The sequence below is a fragment of the Anomaloglossus baeobatrachus genome, chromosome 7 (genome assembly GCF_048569485.1).
Source record: "Anomaloglossus baeobatrachus isolate aAnoBae1 chromosome 7, aAnoBae1.hap1, whole genome shotgun sequence".
NCBI classification, from domain to species: domain Eukaryota; kingdom Metazoa; phylum Chordata; class Amphibia; order Anura; family Aromobatidae; genus Anomaloglossus; species Anomaloglossus baeobatrachus.
The window spans coordinates 221,576,312-221,595,816 of record NC_134359.1 but is presented as its reverse complement, the minus strand read 5'-3'; the positions used below and the strand labels follow the sequence as shown (position 1 = coordinate 221,595,816).

Below are 19,505 nucleotides of genomic sequence, written 5' to 3'. Positions count from 1 at the left end.
CACACACAGTATCGCCGCCGAGAAGCAAGCGATATCACTGGATGTTGTGAGTGTGATCTGATGTGTGTGTGAGGTGTGTGTGAGAGTGAGTGTGATCTGATGTGTGTGTGTGTGTCTGTTCTTATGTGTGTGCGTGTGTGTGTGTTCCGCCGCTGCAGGACCTTGATGCGCTCACCTGGGAGCCGGTGTACGCTGGTAACTATGCTACACAATATTACTCGATGTGTACCATGGTTACCAGCGTAGCCCGACCCCCGCTCGCATGGGAGCCCACACCAGCGTACGCCGGCAACCCCAGCAATGCGAGGGTATGTGTCGGCTGGGTCGGCGACGTACGCTGATGTGGGCTCCCGGGGGTACAGCACTCACCTGTTAGTCGGGGCTCCGTGTCGTTTCGGGGAATGCGTGCGGGGGGCGGGGCCAGAGTGAGCGTGCAATGCGTGAGGGGCGGGGCGTGGCCAAGTTGCCAATGCGTGCAGGGGGCTGGGGCGAGAGGCCAATCTGTGGGGGGGCGGAGCCTTGGCGAGCGGCCAATCCGTGCGGGAGGGCAGAGCCGAGGCGAAGCGAGCGGCCAATCCGTGCGGGGGGCGGAGGCGAGGCGAGCGGCCAATGAGACGCTTGTCGCGGTAAGGACAGAATTTTGGAGCAAGGCACACAGACAGACAGACAGAATAAGGCAATTATATATATAGATACCTGTCCATGTAGTTATTCTAACTTTAACAAACTGTCAATAGGCAAGTTATATCATGTCTATTATGTGTAATCACATTTTGTTTATTGAGATATGAATGGGCAGTGTGTTTTATCACTGGTTTTAAATTTATCTTATGCTAATTATGTAATTGTGTACAGCCCTATATATGGTCTTTTGGTTCATTAGCATGTTCACTTGGGAAAAACTTACCTTGGATCGAAACATCTTGCACCTTTGGCGTGGATTAACTTTTTTTTCCTATTTGTGCCATGCTTGGAGTGTGACCTAATTTTTTATATATATATATATATATATATATATATATATATATATATATATATTACAGACCAAAAGTTTGGACACACCTTTTCATTCATCTGTAGAAAAACTAGAAAAGGTGAACGGATGGACTCTACATGCCTGGTTCCCACCGTGAAGCATGGAGGAGGAGGTGTGATGGTGTGGGGGTGCTTTGCTGGTGACACTGTTGGGAATTTATTCAAAATTTAAGGCAAACTAAACCAGCATGCCTACCACAGCATCTTGCAGCGGCATGCTATTCCATCCTGTTTGCGTTTAGTTGGACCATCATTTATTTTTCAACAGGACAATGACCCCAAACACACCCCCAGGCTGTGTAAGGGCTATTTGACAAAGAAGGAGAGTGATGGGATGCTATGCCAGATGACCTGGCCTCCACAGTCACCAGACCTGAACCCAATCGAGATGGTTTGGGGTGAGTTGGACCGCAGAGTGAAGGCAAAAGGGCCAACAAGTGCTAAGCATCTCTGGGAACTCCTTCAAGACTGTTGGAAAACCATTTACGGTGACTACCTCTTGAAGCTCATCAAGAGAATGCCAAGAGTGTGCAAAGCAGTAATCAAAGGCAAAGGTGGCTACTTTAAAGAACCTAGAATATAAGACATATTTTCAGTTGTTTCACACTTTAAGTATTTCATTCCACATGTTTTCATTCATAGTTGTGATGTCTTCAATGTGAATCTACATTTTTTAGAGTCATGAAAATAAAGAAAACTCTTTGAATAAGATGTGTCCAAACTTTTGGTCTGTACTGTATATATATATATATGTATATATATATATATATATATATATATATATATATACATATAAAAATATGTATATATATATATATATATATACAGCTCTGGCAAAAATTAAAGGGAACCTGTCATCAGAAATTTAGCTATAAAGCTAAAAGTTCCCCCCTCTGCAGCTCCTGGGCTGCATTCTAGGAAGCTTCCTATAGTTTTTGTGGCACCTTTTATACCAAAATAAACACTTTGTAAACTTGTACCTTTTCTTATGCAAATTTCTTAAATCTTCCATGGGGGCGGGCTGCCTGGGGTCCGTTGCTGTTCCTCCTGCAGATTTACGCCGCCCCCGAACGCTGAATTTCAAAGCTCAGGACGCCGCCCCTGGGTGCCCGTGGTCCCGCGCATGCGCTGTTCCACTGTAGCGTCACCTCCTTCCCATCCATTTCCTGCTGCTGAGCAGGATGGGAAGGAGGTGACGTCCGGTCATCAGGCCAGCGAGCGCTTGCGCATAACGCTGGAGTAATAGGGGAAAGTGCGGTCACGAGGTTATGGGCGGCACTTACTGATAACACTCACAGCGCCGCCCATAACCTCGTGCCCGCGCAAAGCGTCACCAGCGGTCACACATGCACACAGTGCACGGCACCGCTACAGTGGAACAGCGCATGCGCGGGACCACGGGCACCCAGGGGCGCCGTCCTGAGCTTTGAAATTCAGCGTTCGGGGGCGGCGTAAATCTGCAGGAAGAACAGCAACGGACCCCAGGCAGCCCGCCCCCATGGAAGATTTAAGAAATTTGCATAAGAAAAGGTACAAGTTTACAAAGTGTTTATTTTGGTATAAAAGGTGCCACAAAAACTATAGGAAGCTTCCTAGAATGCAGCCCAGGAGCTGCAGAGGGGGGAACTTTTAGCGTTATAGCTAAATTTCTGATGACAGGTTCCCTTTAAGAGAAAACTGCAAAATTTTCAGTTTTTCTGATTTTTCTCTTTTTAGGTATATTTTTGAGTAAAATGTAAACTGTTCTTTTATTCTATAAACTACTGACAATGTATCAGAATTTCCAAGCAATACATTTTATATATTTTTTCTGAAAATGAGAAATGGTCAAAATAACAAAAAATGCATTGCTTTCAGACCTCAAATAATGCAAAGAAAACAAGTTCATAATCATTTATAAACAACAATACTAATAATGTTTTACCTCAGGAAGAGATCAGAAATCAATATTGTGTGGAACATCCATGATTTTTAATCGCAGCTTTCATGCGTCTTGGCTGCTTTCCACCAGTCTTTCACACTGTTTTTGGGTGACCTTATGCCACTCCTGGTGCAAAAATGTAATCAGTTCTTCTTTGTTTGATGGCTTGTGACTATCTATCTTCCTCTTTATTACACTCCAGAGGTTTTCAATGGGGTTAATGTCTGGAGATTGGGCTGGCCATGACAGGGTTTTGATTTGTTGGTTCTTCATCCACTTATTGATTGACTTAGCTCTGTGGCATGGCACATTACCCTGCAGAGAAAACAAGTCCTCAGAGTTGGGGAACATTGCCTGAGCAGACGGAAGCAACTGTTTTTCCAGGATAACCTTGTATGCGGCTTGATTCATACATCCTTCGCAAAGTTTAATCTGCCCAATTTCTAGAGTAAGGTAATCTTCTCTTATGAGTCTAATTTTCAGCTTTGCTCAACACCTGGTTGTTTAATGGTTAGACAGAGACCTGAAGAGGCATACAAGCCACTGTCTTGCACCCACTGTGAAATTTGGTGGAGGATCGGTGATGATCTGGGGATGCTTTAGCAAGGCTCGAATTGGGTGAATTAAACTTTGCGAAGGATGTATGAATCAAGCCACAGGGGAGTTTCCAATATATAGGCCTTTCAAAGTCCAAAAAATACGCTCTCAGAATCACTGGGATTCGTTGAAGTGTTTAAGAGTTGTTACCGTGTTAAGAGACACTCTTTGATTTCCAAAATTTGGCTTGGCTGCTAAGGTTAAAATTGGCTTGGTCACTAATGGGATATGGAGCCACTATCTGTGCTCTCATGTCTGATTTAGAAAAAATTTAATCATTGGGTCAACTTTCTTCATTTCATTTACCTTTATGCACACAGTGAAGAATCGGACAGGGTATGGTATCACATCAAGTGCCATTTTTTTCCTTAACCTTACATTATATTGTAACATCTCCTTACAATGACTGTTTTGTCCTAGAGAAGGAAGGAGCACATAGAGGAGTTTAAGGAAGACTGTATCTCACTAGTCAGGGGTATTAGAGACACCTCAATATTTAATTATCTGTTCTCAAAAAAAGTCGTTCTGCTCAATATCAATTGTAGTGAATCTTCATAAAGCTGTTCTCTCTGAAATCTGAAGACCTGTAATGCAAATACATTAAGGCTTCAGAAACGCTATTCACTGTCATAAAAGGAGCTTGAATTTAAGGATACTCACTTGAACCATATCTTGACCAAGTGTCACCCATCTCTTAGATTTAACTGATAAGATATCTGAATATTCTCTTTCTTTGCAGTGTACAGATATTTTTGCATTCAGACTACTCTGCCATGGACTTAGCCTTTTTACTTCTCTCAGTAAGATCAATGGAGCTCCGCTCTTTGAGCCTTTCTCCAAAGCAATATCCCTCTACACACCAATTTCAATTGCAGCACACATTTCAAGCCTGCCATATGAATGACTGAGCTGCGATTGCTTAAAGGCTCTTTGCCACCGCTTGAGCATACTTAAATCTTCATATGGAAGGAAGCTTAAGCAAGATTCAGCGTAATGGCAAAACGTAAAAGTTCTGAAATCTTTTCATCCTTTCAAGATGATTTTGTTTGCAAACTAAATATGAGTAAAATGTAAAATAAACCACAATATACAATTAAACGGTTTGTTCACTACTTGGACAACCTCAACTCATTCCCCTTGTTTACCCCATAAAAGTAAATAAGCCTATACCCACCTCCAGTGTGGCGGTGGATCAAGCGATGTCTAAAGCCGCGTTCCTGCGACGCATGGGACATTGTTATGACACGCGGGCCTCGCAACCAATCAGCACCCGGCATCTGTCTTCCCACCTTTGGACATATGAGCAGGATGTGAGTGATGTGCTGGCTTCCTACACAAACATCCGAAGGCGAGGTGAAGAAAACCAGCGCTGCTTGGTCGCAAGAGCCGCGTGTCATAACAATGTCCCGTGGGCTAGGTTCAAGGCTTCAGACATCGCTGGAACCGCAGCTGCCCCGGAGGTGAGTATAAGGTTATTTATTTTTACAGGGGCAAACAAGGGGGTTAGGAAGGGGTTGTCCAAGTAGTGCACAACCCCTTTAAATATAAAAATGATGAGTTAAATAAGAACTGTATTAACAAATATTTAAAGTTACTTATCTATTCCCTATCCTTTTTGTATTCAGGTTTTGTTGACTGTCATTATATACAGTATATCACAAAAGTGAGTACACCCCTCACATTTTTGTAAATATTTTATTATATCTTTTCATAGGACAACACTGAGGATATGACACTTTGTTACAATGTAAAGTAGTCAGTGTACAGCTTGTATAACAGAGTCAATTTGGTGTGCCCTCTAAATAATAACACACAGTGAAGTCATTTAGAGCCAATGATGTCACAACTGCTGGCAACAAAGTTAGTACACTCCTAAGTGAAAATGGTGAAAAGTGACAATATTTTGTGTAGCCACCATTATTTTAAAGCACTGCCTTAACTCGCTTGGGTACGGAGTTCAGTAGAGCATCACTTGTTGCCACAGGATCCTCTTCCACTCATTGATTGAGTTGGTGGATGTTAGAGACCTTGCACGCCTCCACCTTCCATTGCTCTAAAGATGCTCAATAGGGTTTAGGTCTGGAGACATGCTTGACCAGTCCAAAACCTTTACCCTCAGTTTCTTTAGAAAGGCAATGTTTGACTGGAAGGTGTGTTTGTGGTCGTAATCATATTGGAATATGAAGGGAAAGGATCATGCTCTGCTTCAGTATGTCACAGTACATGTTGACATTCATGGTTTCCTAGATGAATTGTAGCTCCCCACAGCCAGCAGCACTCATGCAGCCCCAAACCATGACACTCCCACCCTCATGCATGACTGTAGGCAAAACACACTTGTCTTCATACTCCTCACCTGGTTGCCACCACACAAGCTTGACACCATCTGAGCCAAATAAGTTTATCTTAGTTTAATAAGACCACAAGACATGGTTCCAGTAATTCACATCTTTAGTCTGCATGTCTTCAGCAAACTGTTGGGAACTTTGTTGGGCATCAACTTTAGAAGAGCCTCCCTTTTGGGAATACAGTCATGCAAACCAATTTGATGCAGTGTGTGGTGAATGGTCTGAGAACTGACAGCCTGACCCCCAACCTTTTAGCCCCTGAGGCAATGCTGAGAACACACAAACATCTGTTTTTAAAGGACAATCTTTGGATATGACGCTAAGCATGTGTATTCAACTTCTTTGAGCGAGAATGGTAAAAAAAATAATATACATTGATTTTTTTTATTGTTTACACCTCTATTCTTTCTGATCTAAGTCTTGAAATGGGTGGTCCTACTTAATGAATGACAGCATTTCTTGCATGAGTGTGCACAGAGGTAGCTGTCAATCAATAAATAGGACAACCTTTTGGACTTGTATAGTCTATAGCGAACAAAGCTCTACCTTTTCTAACATTTTACATACATTTACGTCATATGTTGGGTCTTATTTTTTTGAAGCAGGCCCAGAAACTGATCATGTTTCTTAGATGATGGCTGTGTAATTGAGTCTCTAACAGCTGCTGATAGATTTGAGCTCTGCCCATGAACATTAAGCTTTTAAAGGTAATTGTCAGTTTACAAAAGACCTTAAAAGGTAACACAAAAAGTTTTTTAAATAAAAAAATATAAAAGTTCAAATCATCTCTTTTTCCCACATTAAAAATAAATAAATAAATAAACATAATTAAACATATTTGGTATCGCTACACTTATAAAGTTCAGTCTATCATGATCTAACTTTGAGTAACCCAATCAGTAAACAGAAACAATGAGAAAAACAATAGAACCTCCAGAATTGTGTACTGGTCAACACAACACTGCTAAAAAAATGCAATAAGAAGATATCAAAATGCTCTATTGGCCCAAAAATATTAATAAAAATGTGAGTTCAAAATGGACAGCTCCATCAACCCAAAAAATTAAAATTTTACGTATCTCTGAACATGGGGACACAAGCAAATTTTTTTTTTATTTACAAATTTTAACATTTAAATAAAAAAATATATATACGTCTAGTATCATCATAGCCATAATTTGCTCAATTTTACTGCACATGGAACTTTTCCATTAACCCAGTTAATTGAATACTAAAATGAATGGTCATTCAAAACTACAACTCGTCCCAAAAAATAACAATCTTTAATATGGCTTTATGTTGCTCTTGGTAGAAGAGGAGGAAAATGCAAAAAAGGAAAATTCTATTCTATTCTAAAATCTATTTGCACAAAGATAATTCTGGTTTCTGCAGATTAGGCCCGTTTCACACGTCAGTGAAAAACACTGACATTCTTCACTGACGTGTAAAACATGCCTATGTCCCTCCGTGTGCCGTGATTCATGGCACACGTGGGTTGTCCTTGTGCAATCCGTGATCTGTGATCCGTGATCCTGTGATTGCATATGGACATTACTCACCTGCCTTCACTGCTGCTGTCCATGGTTCTGAAGTCTCTGGCTCTGCAGCATCCGCCCACCGCTCTCAGCACCTACTTCTTGGTCGGCAGTTCCTGCTTTCATGAATATTCATGAACCAGGCAGGAGCTGCCGAAAGCAGAGGCTCCAGAGTGAATCACAGACAAGGTAAGTTGAAAATTTTTAATATTTAATATGTCCGTGATTTTCTTGTGTGTGTTTCACTGATCACATACGGATCACACCATAGTGTGGTCCGTGGGTCATCAGTGATGCCAGACAAAAACTGACATGTCTCAGTGCAGAATCACGGCCAAGGGTGCACGCTGCACGGAGACATGTTCAGTGAAAAATCACTGATGTGTGAGCAGACCCATTGATTAGAATGGGTCTGCGTATGTCACTGATTCTGGTACGTTTTAAAAAAAGCACATACGTACCAGAATCACTGACATGTGAAAGGGGCCTTAGACTGCATTTATAAACTGCTTGGTTTCCTTCAAGAACTACTATAGTAAAGGGGTTCACCCTAATAAAAATGACATAATGATATAAGAAATCATATTTTTTCGTAATTCACTTAAAATAAGAATAAAATGGCCTTTTCCATGACATAATTTACAACCTACACTGACGAGAAAAAAGGGTAACAATGTTTAGAACTTTTGACTTTCAGGCATCAGATCTCACCATTCACTACAGCTTAGAAGTAGTGATAGGCAAACCCAGACTGTAAAAGTTCAGAGGCCTGGAGTTCTCAGGGAATTTTGGGTAATGATCCAGGTCTGGCAACCTGGGTAATAAAAAAAATCAAAGAGAAAAAAAAAGAAATAAGAATAAAGCAAGGGCTTTATACTTACCAGTCTCCGCGTGGCTGTAAGTCTGCTTCTAGGCTGCTCACTCTACTTTCTGAGCCACTCATTATCTTCAGGCATATACACTGCTTTCAACACCCACTGGCAGTCCTGGCGTCTCTGATTGGTTGCAGTCAGACAGCGCCCCCAGACTGTGTGACAGCGTGTCTGATCACAACCAATTAAATGTGCTGTGTCTACATCTAGATTGATATAAAAATAAATAAATAACTAGAAGAATTGGCATAGGGTCCCCCGTATTATGACACCCAGCACAGATAAAGAATACGGCTACAGGCTGCAGCCCCCAGTTGTGCGTTTATCTTGCCTGTTTATCAAAAAAAGAGAAAGCATACGCAGCTTTTTTAAAATTATTTAAATAAATCATTTAAAAAAGGAGTGTGGTCCCCCCAATTTTGATACCCAGCCATCATAAAACTCACAGCTGGAACCTGGTATTCTCAGGCTGGGGAGACCCATGGTTATTGGGCCTCCCCAGACTAAACATAGCAGCCTGCAGGCACCCTGAATTGTTGTATCGATTAGATGCAACAATCCCGGAACTTTACCTGACTCATATCGATTGCCCTAGTGTGGTGGCAATTGGGCTAATAAGGGGTTAACAGCAGCTCACAGCTGCCACTAAGCCCTCGATTTGTAATGGGAGGTGTCTATGAGACCCCTCATTACTAATCTGTAATTGAAAAGAAATAAACACAAACACCAAAAAAATCCTTTATTTGAAATAAAATTAAAAAATCACTCCCTTTACCCTTTTATTAACCCCCAAAACACACAGATCCGACGTAATCCACACAAGGTTCCATGACAATTCCATCTTTGCTACATCTGAAGTTACAGCACATGGCCATAAAACATGATCGCCTGCTGTGAGCTTCAGGCAGAGACTGAGCTGCATGATGAGTGGTGATATCACTCAGGTTATTTGCAGTCACAGCTGGAGGCTCCCACGGTCCTCCACCTGTGATCACAGGTAATCTGACCTCAGGTGACCTCATTGAACTAGGTAACCTCAGGTGAGGTTTCCTGTGATCACAGGTGGAGGACCATGGGAATCTCCAGCTGCGACTATAAATACCCTGAGTGATGTCACTGCTCATCGCAAAGCTTATTCTCTGCCTAAAGCTCACAGCAGGTGGTCATGTTCTATGGATGTGTGCTGTCACTTCAGATGTAGCAGAGCCGGAATCGTCTTGGGACCTTTTGTGGATTCGTCAAACATGGGTGTGTAAGGGATTGAAATCTTAGGCTTAGTGGCAGCTGTGAGATATAATTAACCTCTTATTACCCAGATTCCCACCGCACTAGGGCAATCGATATGAGCCGGGTAAAGTTCTGGGATTGTGGCATCTAATGGATGCTTAAGCATCTATCTGATCAGGAGAAGAATAAATTAAAAAAATGTAAAAAAAAATAAAAATGAAATTAAAAAAAAATGAAAAAAATTTTGTCTTTTCCATGAAAAATCATACTTTTATTTATCAAATGAGTTGCATTATGAATAGAAAATATAGTCCAGACATTGACTAGGTTAGAAATAATGATTTTTACTTGAAATAATAATTGTCTCCTTCAAACTTTGCTTTCCTCAAAGAATGCTCCCTTTGCAGTAATTACTGCTTTGCATACCTTTGGCATTCTAGCTGTTAATTTGCTGAGGTAACCTGTAGATATTTCACCCCATGCTTCCAGAAGTCCCTCCTGCAAGTTGGATTAGTTTGATGAGCACTTTTTGCCTACCATACGGTCAAGCTGCTCCCACAATAGCTCAATAGGGTTGCGATCTGGTGACTGGGCTGGCCACTCCATTACATATAGAATACCAGCTGCCTGCTTCTTCCCTAAATAGTTTTTGCATAATTTGGAGGTGTGCTTTGGGTCATTGTCCTGTTGTAGGATGAAATTGGTTCTAATCAAGCTCTGTCCACAGGGTATGGCATGGTGTTGAAAATGGAGTGATAGCCTTTATTATTCAAAAAATCCCTTTTACCTTGTACAAATCTGCCACTTTACAAGCACCAAAGCAACACCAGACCATCACATTACCTCCACCATGCTTGACAGATGGTGTCAGGCACTCTTCCAGCATCTTTTCAGTTGTTCTGTATCTCACAAATGTTCTTCTGAGTGATCCAAACACCACAAACTTCGATTCGTCTGTACATAACACTTTTTTTTCCAATATTCCTCTGTCCAATGTCTGTGTCCTTTTGCCCATATCAATCTTTTCCTTTTATTAGCCAGTCTCAGGTATGGCTTTTTCTTTGCCACTTTGCCCTGAAGGCCAGTGTCCCGGAGTCGCCTCCTCACTGTAGACATTGACCCTGGCATTTTGCGGGTACTATTTAAAAAAGCTGCCAGTTAAGGACCTGTGAGGCATCGATTTCTCAAACTAGAGACTCTAATGTACTTGTCTTGTTGGTCAGTTGTGCAGCGCGGCCTCCCACTTCTCTGTCTACTTTGGTTAGAGACTATTTGTGCTCTCCTCTGAAGGGAGTAGTACAAACCGCTGTAGGAAATTTTCAGTTTCTTGGCAATGTCTTGCACGGAATATCCTTCATTTCTAAGAACAGGAATAGACTGTCAACTTTTACATGAAAGGTCTCTTTTTTCTGGCCATTTTGAGAGTTTAATGGAATCAACAAATGTAATGCTCCAGATTCTCAACTAGCTCAAGGGAAGGTCAGTTTTATAGTTTCTCAAATCAGCAAAACTGTTTTCAGCTGTGCTAACATACTTGCACAAGGGTTTTCAAGGGATTTCTAAACCTCCATTAGCCTTCTAACACAGTTAGCAAACACAATGTACCATTAGAACACTGGAGTGGTACCTATTGCATTAAAAAACAGACGTTTGCAGCTAGAATAGTCATTTACCACATTAACAATGAATAGAGTGTATTTCTGCTTAATTTAATGTTAGCTTCATTGAAAAAATGTGTTTTTTCTTTCAAAAATAAGGAAATATCTAAGTGACCCTAAACGTTTGAACTGCAGCATATGTATATACTGTGTGTATATATATATATATATAGTTTAAGCTCAAATCACTCCTCCTGTTTTGCCCCATTGAAACTAACATAATAAAAAATACACATATTAACTATCACGGCATATCAAAATATAAAATTAATTAATCTGATGGGTAAACGGCGTAGCGATGAAAAATTCAAAACACCAGAATTTTTTTGGCCGCCGCAACTTTGCATTAAAATGCAATAACAGGCGATCAAAATGTTTTATCTATCAAAAAAGGTATACGGTAATTAAAAATGTCAGCTCGAGTCACAAAAAATAAGTGAGTCCAAGATTCCGAAAAATGAGAGAGATACAGGTCATTGAAAATGGCACCAAAAGTGCAATTCTTTTTTCATTTTTACAAACTTTTTAATTTTTTTCACCACTTAGATAAAAGTAAAACAGTACATGTTTGCTATCTACAAACTCGTACTGACCTGGGGAATCATAATGTCAGATCAGTTTTTCCAAATAATGAACGTGGTAAAAAAAAAAAGAAACCTCAAAAACAATTTGCAATTTTATTTATTTTTTTTCAATTTCACCACAGTTGGATTTTTTTTCCGATTTTCCAGTACAATACCGGGCAGAATGAATGGTGTCGTTCAAACGTACAACTCGTTCCCCAAAAAACAAGCCCTCATATGGCTATACTGATGGAAAAATATAACGTTTGGAAAATTACACAGGGGTGAAGGGGTTAAATACTTTTTTGTGATTTTTCATGTTTTTCATATGGGTCTTATTTTTTTAGTTTTGTGTATTTTATATTTTTTTTATATGTTTTTTTTTTTCTTTTTTTAAGCTCATCATTGTGGGGGGTGTTTGGGGATTCCAGGTGTTTTTTTTCTCACGTCAGCTTTGCTACAAAACTTTTGATTACTTAAACCTGGGTAATAGTATATGTAGGGTAGAGTATGGGCAGTAAAATACTGACCGATTGCCATCTTCTTGTTTCCAGTGCTGCTCCAATCTTCTTTTGGTTCCCATAATGGCTTGCAGTATCATATTGGGGTTTATGCATGAAGAGGACAGGGCTTTTACAATGTAAATCTATGGAGCACCAGGCTCCATAGGCTTACATTTTAAAAAGGATGCCTGGCTGACACATAAACCCCAGTGTGATGCAGCAAGTAAGGATAGCAGTCATGTGACCCAGAAGAGGACCAGTATGGCACTGTAAACCAGGGAAGACACTGATGAGTACATTAATACTTTTTCACTACACTACAAATATACAGTAATGGCAAAAAAGTGTTGGCACCTTCGGATTTTTTCCTGAAAATAAAGTATTTCTCCCAAAAAATTATTGCAATCACACATGTTTTGTTGTACTCATGCTTTTTTCCATTATCTGTAATGGAACAACACAAAAACAAAACATTAAAAAATTGGATATAATTTCACACAAAATGTCCCAAATGGGCCGGAGAAAATCGCTGGCTACCTCAATTTATTATTTAGTTCCACACCCTTTGGAAGAAATAACTGCAATCAATTACTTCCTATAACCATCAACAAGCTAGTTACCTTCCAAACTACTCGAGGTCTCTCATATTTGAAGGCACCTTCTCCAAACAGCAATTTTACGATCTCCCACAGGTTCGATGGAATTTAAATCCAAACTTATTGCTGGCCCGTACAGAGATCTCCAGTGCTTTGTTTCCATCCTGTTCTGGGGGCTTCTTGAAGTATGTTTGGGGTTATTATCCTATTGGAAGACCCTTGAGTTAGAATGAAAATCCAGTTTTATCACACTGGGCACTACATTGCAACTTAAAATCCTTTAGCAATTTTCAGATTTCATAATGCCTTGCACATAGTCAAGGAACTTAGGCATGAAAAAAAAACCATCTTTGAATGTTCACCATATTTGACTGTTGGTGTTGTGTTTTCTTCTTTGTAGTCATTATTCCGTTTTCAGTAAACAGGAGATTGATTTACTTTACCAAAAAGCTCTATCTTGGTCTGATCTGTCCACAAGACACTTTCCCAGAAAGAATTTGGCTTACTCACATAAATTTTGGCAAACTGCAATCTTGCTTTTTTATGTCTGTGTGTCAGCAGTGGGGTCCTCCTGGCTAATCTGCCACTGTGTTTCATTTCATTCAAATGTCGACAGATAAGCGGGCTTTACATGCTGCGACATCACTAGCATCAGCTAGCGATGTCGAGCGCGACAGCATCCGCCCCCGCCGTATGTGCGATATTGTGTGATCGCTGCCGTAGCGAACATTGACGCTACGGCAGTGTCACACGCACATGCCTGGTCAGCGACGTCGCTCTGGCCGCCGATCCGCCTCCTTTCTAAGAGGGCTGGTCGTGCAGCATCACAGCGACATCACACGGCAGCCGTCCAATAGCAGAGGAGGGGCGGAGATGAGCGGCCGTAACATGCCGCCCACCTTCTTCCTTCCTCATTGCCGGTGGGCGCAGGTAAGGAGATGTTCGTTGCTCCTGCGGTATCACACACAGCGATGTGTGATGCCGCAGGAATGAGGAACAACATCGCTAATAAACAGGCAACGATATTTGGTTTTAGAACGACCTCTCCAAAACCAACGATTTTTGCCTGTTTTGCGATTGTTTAAGATCGCTCGTACGTGTCACACGCTGCGATGTCGCTAAGGACGCCGGATTTGCGTCAATAACAACGTGACCCCGACGATAAATCATTAGTGTTATCGCAGCGTGTAAAGCCCCCTTTAGTTTGCGCTGACACTGATACACCCTGATTGTGCAGAACACCTTGAATATCTTTGTAACTTGATTGGGACTGCTTATCCATCATCCAGACTATCCTGCTTTGCAACCTTTCATCATATTTGTCTGCTATTCACATTCAGAGGGATTAGCTACTGTGCCATTGGATATTAAAATAATTGATTATGTTGCACACCGTGGATAAAGAAACATCAAGATCTCTGTAGATGGATTTGGAACTTTGAATTTGTTGATATTTTCAACAATTTAGGATTTCAAGTCCTCATAAAATTCTCTTCTGTTTCTGTTCTCCTTGCTTAGTCTGGCACACACAAACACAGAATGCAAAGATTGAGTCAACGTCTCCCCTTTTTATCTGGTTTCAGGTGTGATTTTCATATTAACCATACCTGTTAAGTACCACATGTAAGTTCAAATGAGCATCACATGCTTCAAACAAAGTTCCTTAACCACAATTTTGGAAATGTGCTAATAATTTTGTCCTGCCCATTTTTTGAGGTTTTGTTGGAAATTATGTTCAATAAGCTTTTTTTTTCCCTTTTTTATGTTCCCATACACAAAGGAAATAAATATGTGTATAACAAAATCTGTAATTGCAATAATATACTGGGAGAAATACTTAATTTTCTGGAATAATTTCAAGGATGCCAACACTTTTGGCCATGACTGTATTTATACAGTTTTTGTCATTTTTTTCAGTTTTTTGTAAGTGGGCTTCCTTACAGAATGACATTCACCACATTTTTATACTAAATTGGACAGATGATGTAATAGTGATTGCAGAGCAGAATATTTATATTTTTGTAATCTTCCCTTATCCTATGCAGAGAGATTAGCCATCAAATATTTATGACCTAATGAGTTACCTTTATTCCAAATCAGTGTTGTTAGATAGTTCTCACTGAGGGCGTGTAATTTTTTGTCTTGTATGACGATGACTAGTGAAGGGCAAATAGTAACGCAAAATGTGTTCGGATAATGCTTACCAAATACCGAGTGCTATTCCAGTATTTGTTAGAAGAAGAATGCTTGGGTTACCCATTGACCTTGCATTAGGTTTGGTATTCATGACGAATACTGGAATAGTACTTTGGGAATCGTTGCAAATATTCTGAACACGAATAGTTACTATTTTCCCATCACTAACGCTGACCAATCATAAGCAGGCAGCAATATAGAAGTGTTGAAGTGCCTGCAATGATGTCATCAGGGTCACATGACCTGAGTCTATAGTTTATGCCAGCCCGAGCTTGCAGCCTAAATAAGCCCTGAGGATATATTAAAAGCCACAGAAGTGTGGAAACATTAACTGGTGTGCTGAGCAGAGTAGTATACTGCATACATCTGTTTATAGATGAAGGAAGTATTTTCTGCAGAAAAACGCAAACAGCAGAGGAATGAGGTGCTGCAGGATGGGGTTGTATATATGCAGCACCCCACGGGGCAGATGGTTAACCTACACGTTGCCAGTCCGTTGAGGATCGGATCAAGCAATGTCACGGGTGGCCTTGCCCGGTTCCATTGTCCCGAGGTGTACAGTAAATGAAGGGAAAACAGGGTTTGTTGTGACACCACCTGTGGTATGCGGCCAGGGAATAGCCGCCGCTGCAGAATTCCACGCTGGGGCAGGTGTCATGGCAGCCGGGATGGTGTCACTCCCCACAGGCGGCGCGGGCCCCGGGTGGATGATGAGGGTGATAATGGCGGTCGGTGCTTAAGGGCGGGGCGGTGACGCCGGTAAGAACAAGCCAACACAGTCTCTGCGGGTTCAAGGTGTCTTTACACACAACTTCAGTTGCCACCCCCGTAGTACCGGTCACCGCCATGATGGGCTCCAGCCGATCCCGGATCCGTGGGAGGTCAGAACCGATGCGGTAGTCTGTGGGGTCTTCCTTGCTGCGCTTTGTAGTGGAGTGATGCACTGCAGGATGGGAATTTATATGCATGAGAGGTTTAATATACTGCAGGACTGGATTCTATATGCATCTGAGTAGTAAGGTACTGCATCTCATGGCTGGATATACATTAGTGAAATGATAAACTGCTGGATGGGGTTTTATATACTTGAGAGGACTGATATACAGCAGAATGGAGCTTTATATGCATGAGAGGAGTGATGCACTGAAGAAGGGGATTTTGTATACATGGGAGAAGTGCTGAAGAGGCCTGAAAAGCAGAGGCAATGACAAAGGTAAATGCTCCTTATTGCAACAGAACATAAAATGTTTTTAACTTTTGCTTTTCAGGCTCCTTATCTCATCATCCACTACAGTTTCAAATATGAGACTGTCTTCAATTTATAGACAAGCATCTTGGCTATCTCATACATAACTTGCAACTATTAAGCATATGATTAGTTATGTATATTTTTGTCATGTAACTGCATTGTTACTATATTGCTCCTAAAAAACAAAATTTTAATTTTTATTGTCTTGTAAATCCACTTTTGGCTTTCAACACTGCCTGAATCTCTGAGTATGGTCTTAATCAAATTCAAGCATACTTCAATGAAAATGTGATCCCAGGTCTCTTCTACACGTTCCATAAGATGGTGCATACTGATTGACTCACTTAGGCATGTATACAGCTTTTTCTTCAACTCTACCCACAAGTGTTAGATTTAGAGTTGAGCGCGGTTCGAGGTTCGAGGTTCTCCAGTTCTAGGCTCGAGTGATTTTGGGGCCTGTTCTAGATCGAACTAGAACTCGAGCTTTTTGCAAAAGCTCGATAGTTCTAGAAACGTTCGAGAACGGTTCTAGCAGCAAAAAAACAGCTAATTCCTAGCTGGCTTTCCGCTGTAATAGTGTAAGTCACTCTGTGACTCACACTATTATGAAATTTCAGTGTATACTGTGCGTGAACAGCGCCTTCAGATCACTCCTGTTTGTATAATGGCGATCGCCATTTTTTTTTTTTTTCCTTGTCTTCCTTCCCTAAGCGCGCGCGTGTAGTGGGGAGGGCCATTATGTCAGCCAATCCCAGACACACACACAGCTAAGTGGACTTTTAGCCAGAGAAGCAACGGCATGTGTGATAGGATGACCATGTCACATGTCCCTGCATTATAAAAACGAGTATCTGGCCGTCCGGACGCCATTATCTCTTCTGCGTCCTTGGTGTCAGACATCACTGGCGCAGCTCCGTCCTTTGTCCTATCGCCGATACTGCTGTATGCGCTCCATACACAGCGCTGGACAGCATAGGGATAGCACTTTCCATCAGTCCTTTTAAGGGCTCGTACAGGCAGGGTCAGAGCCATAGGTGACAGGTCCTGAAAACAGCGACAGCGTCTGTGTAGCAAAGGTCAGGGATTCCGTCGCTGCATTTCCCCATTAGGAGGGAATAGAAAGGCAGGCTTCCATTCCTCTACCCAGAGCCCCACAATCCTGGCACTGTACCCTCCTGTCCTCTGCACACTCCAACTCATTATAACTAAGCCATTATACTAGCAAACACTGAGTGTACCTAGTGGCATCCTAAACGTGGCTATTGGACTTTTGTCTAGTCACACTAGTGCAAAGACATTTGCAGCACCTCTACCTGCATTGCACACTTCAACTCATTATAACTAAGCCATTATACTAGCAAACACTCAGTGTACCTAGTGGCATCCTAAACGTGGCTATTGGACTTTGCTATAGTCCCACTAGTGCAAAGATATTTGCAGCACCTCTGCCTGCATTGCACACTCCAACTCATTATAACTAAGCCATTATACTAGCAAACACTCAGTGTACCTAGTGGCATCCTAAACGTGGCTATTGGACTTTGCTATAGTCCCAGTAGTGCAAAGATATTTGCAGCACCTCTGCCTGCATTGCACAATCCAACTCATTATAACTAAGCCATTATACTAGCAAACACTCAGTGTACCTAGTGGCATCCTAAACGTGGCTATTGGACTTTGCTGTAGTCCCACTAGTGCAAAGATATTTGCAGCACCTCTGCCTGCATTGCACACTCCAACTCATTATAACTAAGCCATTATACTAGCAAACACTCAGTGTACCTAGTGGCATCCTAAACGTGGCTATTGGACTTTGCTATAAGTCCCACTAGTGCAAAGATATTTGCAGCACCTCTGCCTGCATTGCACACTCCAACTCATTATAACTAAGCCATTATACTAGCAAACACTCAGCGTACCTAGTGGCATCCTAAACGTGGCTATTGGACTTTTGTATAGTCTCACTAGTGCAAAGATATTTGCAGCACCTCTGCCTGCATTGCACACTCCAACTCATTATAACTAAGCCATTATACTAGCAATTGATGCTGCCAGTTTAAGGGCCGTAGTTGCATTGTCAGGGATATTTATTCTTTATTATTCTGCTGTTAATAAAGCTAGACCACCGCTGCAATCTACACCACCTCTCAATTTTTACTACCACATTTTCAGTGCACAATCTTGTCGCAATCAACATGAGTGGCAAAATGACAGATGCTGGTGGAAAGGGGAAGAGGCGTGGTGGAAAAGGAAAAAAAGGGATTGTCCGTGGGGAAGGTGGCAAAGCTCCATTATCATCTGCTGAAGAGAGACCATCTACCAGCAAATGTAAGATGTCTACTACTTACCGAGGACAATCCGATGTGCTCCCTTTTTTACAGACACGAACAACAGGAACAAAGGTAGATGATGGCCAAAAAAGGAAAATGCTTGAATGGATCTCAAGTGGTCCAACAAGTGCCCTCTCAGCCACTTCAAGTACCGCATCCAAAAAACACCAGTCCTCTGAGTTGTCATCCCAATCAAACTTGCTTTCTCCCAGCTCTGATGTCTCCATCAGCCCTGCACAGTATGGTGGAACTGAGATGGCTGAGTCTGTAGAGCTGTTCAGTCACACTATAGTCTGGGAATCAGAGGTCTGCTCCCAAGCTACAGTGAGTACAGAACAGGAAATGGTCTGCAGTGATGCCCAGAACCTTTGTGACTCTGATTCAGGCCGTGAGGACCAAGCTTCTGAGCATAATGTTGACCCTTTGTCACAAACTGTAACACCTGTGGTTATAGACAATGAGGAACATACTGATGAAGATGAGACGCAGATACCCGATTGGGATGACAACTTAAATATTCGGTCAGGGCAAGAAGAGGCTCGGTCTGAGGGGGAGGGGAGTGCAAACACAACAATTGATGATGAAGTTCTAGATCCTACCTACTGTCAACCCACAGTCAGTCACTCGAGGAGGTCAACAGAGGCGGTGGAGGAGGATGCAACTGATGACGAAGTTACCTTGCGCCTTCCTGGACACAGTCGGAGTACTGGTAGCACGTCTACAACTGCATCCTCAGCCACCACTCTGCCTCTGAGCATTATTTGGGGTGGATCAACAGGTCGCATGGCCTCTAAGCCTTGCCTAGCCTGGTCCTTTTTTGACATAGAAAAAGATCGCCCAAATTATGTGATCTGTAAAATTTGTCATGGTTCTCT

General features: G+C 41.7%; 1 protein-coding gene across 1 annotated transcript in view; it reads left to right on the top strand.

Moving 5' to 3' along the window:
• Positions 1 to 19,505, top strand: part of GRIN2A (glutamate ionotropic receptor NMDA type subunit 2A) — an 812,513-nt gene that overhangs the window by 591,719 nt on the left and 201,289 nt on the right. The gene's annotated exons all lie outside the window — the stretch shown is intronic.